The sequence below is a fragment of the Tenrec ecaudatus genome, chromosome 16 (genome assembly GCF_050624435.1).
Source record: "Tenrec ecaudatus isolate mTenEca1 chromosome 16, mTenEca1.hap1, whole genome shotgun sequence".
In the NCBI taxonomy this organism is placed as follows: domain Eukaryota; kingdom Metazoa; phylum Chordata; class Mammalia; order Afrosoricida; family Tenrecidae; genus Tenrec; species Tenrec ecaudatus.
This window is the reverse complement of record NC_134545.1, coordinates 74,375,888-74,381,637: the sequence shown is the minus strand read 5'-3', so window position 1 is coordinate 74,381,637 and position 5,750 is coordinate 74,375,888.

The window sequence follows — 5,750 nt, the reverse complement described above, 5'->3', positions numbered from 1 at the left end:
TCTTTTATGGTTGCTTTTAGCTTGATAGATTTTTTTTACCATCTTTTGATTCTTAGCTTATCTTTGTCTGTGTGTTTAAGAAGTGTCTCTTGTGGGCAGCATATAGATGGGTCATGTTTTCTAATTCAGTCTGCAGCTCTGTCTTTTGATTGGTGCATTCAGTGCACTGCCATTCTGTGTCACTATTAATATGTGCGAGTTTGTTGCTGCCATTTTTCTGTGTTTGGTTCCTTCCCCCCATTTGCGTGTGTGGTTTTATTGGTTTCTTGGTTCCTCCACTCTCTCCGTGTTGCTTTCAGTGCTGCTTCCCGCACATGGCTTGAGAGGTGGTGGACACTGTGCTGCCCGTAGTGAGTGCTGCTTCCCTCACATGGCTTGAGTGGTGGTGGACACTGTGCTGCCCGTAGTGAGTGCTGCTTCCCTCACACGGCTTGAGAGGTGGTGGACGCTGTGCTGCCCGTAGTGAGTGCTGCTTCCCTCACATGGCTTGAGTGGTGGTGGACACTGTGCTGCCCGTAGTGAGTGCTGCTTCCCTCACATGGCTTGAGAGGTGGTGGACGCTGTGCTGCCCGTAGTGAGTGCTGCTTCCCTCACATGGCTTGAGAGGTGGTGGACGCTGTGCTGCCCGTAGTGAGTGCTGCTTCCCTCACATGGCTTGAGTGGTGGTGGACACTGTGCTGCCCGTAGTGAGTGCTGCTTCCCTCACATGGCTTGAGAGGTGGTGGACGCTGTGCTGCCCGTAGTGAGTGCTGCTTCCCTCACATGGCTTGAGTGGTGGTGGACCCTGTGCTGCCCGTAGGTTTGTCTGCCTTTGTTAGTGCTTCTTTGTCCATAGCGAGCTGGTTACTAGTTTTTGTAATGCTGGTCTTATTTTAATGAATTCTTTTAGTTTTTCTTTTTTTGGGAATAACTTTATTTCTCCCCTGTATTTGAGGGACAATTTTGTTGGATATAGGCTTGTTGGTTGGCAGTGTTTTCCTTCCAGAATTTTATATATGTCGCTCTATTCTTTTCTTTCTTGTATAGTTTCAGCTGAGTAGTTTGAGGTTATTCTTCTCCATTTTCCTTTATAGGCAGCTGGTTTGTTTTGTTTTCTCTAGGTGCCCTCAGGATTTTCTCCCTTTCCTTGAAATTGGAGAGTTTAACTGTAACATGTCATGATTTTTGTTTTGAGGTTCATTTTAATTGGTGTTCTCTCAACTCTCAAATAGTCCTTTGTTGGAAACATTTTCTCTTCCTTTGTGCTCTTGGAGAAATTTTCTTCCATGATTTCTTGTACTAGTTTCTCTGTAGATACTTTTGTTTCGTTTTGCTGTGGGATTCTGATGAGACATTGGTTGTTCCTCTTGATAGTGTTTCTCATTATTCTCAGGCTTTCTATATAGTCAGAAGGATTGTCTTCCAGCTCCCTGATTCAGTTTCCCTTTCTTCCATGCTATTCCTCCGGCCTTTCACTCTTTTGCCTACTTCTGTTACCTCCTTGCTTATCGTATGGGCTTTCTTTTGGTTTAAGGATTTCAATCTTTCAATTTCTTTTATTCCGAGGAGTTTCCCCACATCTTTTGAAAGGATATAAATATCATATTTCTGCATTGTCTCCAGTAGTTTCTGGGTCTCTTTTTCAGAGTACTCCATTTGGCTTAGGTGATTTTCAGTTGTTTGTTTTTTCTAGATTTTTCGGAGTTTGCTATGGTTGATTACTGTTTCTTTGTGATCTTGGTACAATTGTTAGTGATGTGTGAGTGGCTGGGTTGTGCAGGGGTAGTTTGATGCATATAGTGATGTAGGAGAAGTCTAGTAGGAGGTAGGAAACATACAGAGGTGAATGGAGAAAAGTGGAGAGGGATGGATAAATGTGGAAAGTGGTAGAGAACAATGGGGAGAATAAAATAAAAGTAGTGATAATAGTAATAAGTGGCTGTGTGGATAGGCCAACATATTTCTAAAAAGAATCAGAAAATGTATCTTAAAAGTGGGACTAAGAATTCATAGGTTTCATGGAAATATTTTTCAGGAGGAAAAGAGAGAGCAGAAAGAGAGTGGGTGGATGTAAAGGGAAGAGACAAAAGACCTGGGTGTGGGTGTTCAACTTCTGTTGCTATGGTAACATGTATGGGGATGGGTCTGTGTACACAGAGGGAATAAAAGAAAAGACCTTGTTGGGGTGGTGTACCTGAATCCACAGGCCTGCCGTTTTTCTGCTTGGAGGGATATTTATTCTCAGAAGGTTGGGTCTTAGTGGAAGAGGAAATGGGAGCCAACTAGAAAAAGACAATACAAGTATTATTATTGAACAAAGAGCAAAAACTAAAGGGAAAAAAAAGAAATTAAAAAACAAAACTACCCTGGGTGGAGATTCCTTCTTCCTTTAGTAGTGTTATTATGTGTCTGTGTGTGCTGTGTGGAGGAGGCGGGCTAAGTGGTGGTCAAGGGCAGCAGAGATCAAAGCAGGAAAGGAGGAAGCAGGAAGTGGCAAAAAGTGTACCTAAGCTGCCATGTGATCTGCTGGCCACACAGGGCCAGCCGAGTAAGAGGCTTGGTTGGCTGGGCTCAGGTGCCCAGAAAAATCAGCTGTGCCAAGAGGAGTAGGACCCACGGAAGCAGCTTGTGTCTCTGGTCAGTGGTAAAGGGGAGTCTCTCAGCAGGGGTTTATGCTCTCCCAATTTAAGAAGCTTTGGTCTACTTAGCCTTTAACTCGATTTTATTGCCCCCAGGATGTGCATGAGATCCCTCCCTGTGCAATCTCTCTGCTCACTGCAGAGGGGGAGGTCTTCCTGTGCCTGTTATTTGGCAGCCACATTCCCCCATCTGCCTTTCCATCTGATTTTGGTGCTTAATTTGCCCATAGAGAATCTTTCCATATTATAACCCCAAGTTTCAATTTTATTTTCTCCAGTTCTTTCGGTTTAAAATATGCCGAGCTTGCGCTTCCTTTTTGGTTTTCTAACCCTAGAGCTTTGTTGCACTTTTCATTATGTTTTACTTTGTCTTCTCAAAGTGCCCCTCGACATTTTCTCATCTGCTCATTGCTTCATTATCTCTTCCCTTTGCCTTGCGCCCCGAAGCAGCTCTCTTGGTAGAATGGTGGGATAGCCATCTCCAGAGACAGTTACAGGGCCAGTGAGGTGGCAATACTCGGCAAGTTTTGCTCGAAGACTGTGTCCTCTCATGGCATATTTTCTCCAATGATCGGAATTAATTGGTCCGGGAACTCAGAAGTGGAAGTGGGTGTGGCACCATTCAGGATACCCCTAGTGACCCACTAGCAAAATGTTTGCTTCCTGTGCTTGTGAACTTAAGCTCTCTGGGTATCAAGGTCTGTTATACAAAAGGAGTAATATTCCCATGTGCAGACACAAGACTGCTTTCTTGTACTTGTAGTTCAGAATGCCATGCCACCACTTCAGGGTTTTCATGCCTCTGAATCAACATTCACTGACTGGTGTGATTGATCCTGATAACGAAGGGACACAGACTGATATTATGTACAAGAAGTAAAGAAGAGTGTGCCTGGAAGACAGGGTATTCCTTGGGGTGCTTCTAAGTATCAACATGCCTTGTGATTAAAGTACATGGAAAACTACAGCAACCCGATCCCAACATGATTACTAATGGCCTAGGCCTATCAATAATGATTGTCTGAGTTCCTCCACCAGGCAAAGAACCATAAATAGTTGAAGTGCTTGCTGAAGGCAAATGGACAGTGGAATGGGTGGTGGAAGAAGAGAGTTCTAAATATCAAGCACAAACACATGACTGGTTGCAGAACTGATTGAATTGTTATGCATTTTCTTCCTTGTATGTATGCAACAAATATTTCTGTTTTCTTCGTCTATAAAATATATGTAGTGATTTTTTAGTGGTATCATGTTAGTGTATTATGTTAGACTGAAGTATGATTTTATAATTCTCTTTATTCAGATATTATGTATGGTTTAGGATATATATATATATATATGTCACGTTTCTGAGGAGTGGATTGTACATGCGCACATCAACTTGGCTGGGTCATGGTTCTCAGTGATTTGTGGGTTATGATGTAGCTTGCCAGTTATGCAATGATGTAGTCATCTTTTTTTTTACATTTTATTAGGGGCTCATACAACTCTTAACACAATCCATGCATATACATACATCAATTGTATAACACATTCGTACATTCTTTGCCCTTATCATTTTCAAAGCATTTGCTCTCCACTTAAGCCCTTTGCATCAGGTCCTCTTTTTTCCCCTCCCTCCCTGCTCCCCCTTCCCTCATGAGCCCTTGATAATTTATAGATTGTTATTTTGTCATATCTTGCCCTATCCGGAGTCTCCCTTCCCCGCCTTCTCTGCCATCCGTCTCCCAGGGAGGAGGTCACATGTGGATCCTTGTAATCAGTTCCCCCTTTCCAACCCACTCACCCTCGACTCTCCCAGCATCGCCCCTCACACCCCTGGTCCTGAAGGTATCATCCACCCTGGATTCCCTGTGCCTCCAGCTCCCATATGCACCAGTGTACAACCTCTGTTCTTTCTAGACTTTCAAGGTAGAATATGGATCATGGTAGTTGGGGGTAGGAAGCATCTTATAATGAGATCTGATATAATGTAATCATCTCCATGACGAACTATACCATTAGCAGCCAATCATTTGGAAGGAAATCTCTTTGGAGGTGAGGCCTGCATCCAATGTTTTCACAAAGTTCTCTGGATTTTGGTTTGATCTTGAACCTGCGTCTGGCTTGTCATCATCTGGCTTTCTGTTCTTTAGATTTCTGCCTCTGGCTTGCTGTAACTGTCCACAAATGTTGGCATCGATAGCTTGTACAATCTGTGATCTAGTAGCTTGCAATGTTACAATCTGATCATTAAAAAAATCACTTTATTGGGAGCTCTTACAGATATCATAACATTCTATAATTCAGTCCCATCAAGCAGGATTGTACAGTTGATTATCTCTATATACACCTATATTTTTCCCCCTTTTTCTTCTTTTCTGTTTTTCTTTCCTCTTGCCCCACTGTCATGTTTACCCTTAGTTGAAGTCTCAGTAATTTCCCTGATACAGGGGAGGTGAGCCAATGACAGGGACATGGGAATAGTAAGGGTTCTAATATTGATGGCAAGCAGGGTGTAGCCTTTCTGGTCATGTTTTGCCTCTTGTTCTTGATTCATCAACTTCCATGGCCAGCAGCCTACCTATTGATCTGCTGATCTGGGCTACATCAGCCTCTGCCTGATGCCTGACTTGTGGTCCTGGGTTTTGCCAGCCTCTACAACTTTTGAGTTATTTCCATGAGATACGTCTCTCTGTATATACATTTATAAACGTCACTGTTTTTGTTTCTTCTGGAGAATCTAGTTTATGATAGTGTTTCTATGGACTCCAGAGTCTTTGCATGTAAATACCTTTGTTAAAGCTCAACTTGTGGAAAGAGATTTTGCCATGTAAGCATGCCTTTGGCCATCAAAAGTGAAGAAGATCATTGACCAAACAGTTGACAATTCGTTGTTGATGACAAATTCTTGACAATGTGATGTCTATTCCAGGGTGGTCTTTTACAAACTGCCCCCCTCTACCTCCCGTTTTCATTGAAATCTCAGATGAAGCCATAATAAAACAGTTGATGCTGGAGACAATGGGTGATGAGTGGCAGTTATATAAAACACTGGCTCACATCCAAGGCACAAAGCTCTAAAGAACACAGTGAAAAAACACAGGGCCTTGTTATCTAGAATGAAGTGGTGGTTCCGATGAAATTACTAAG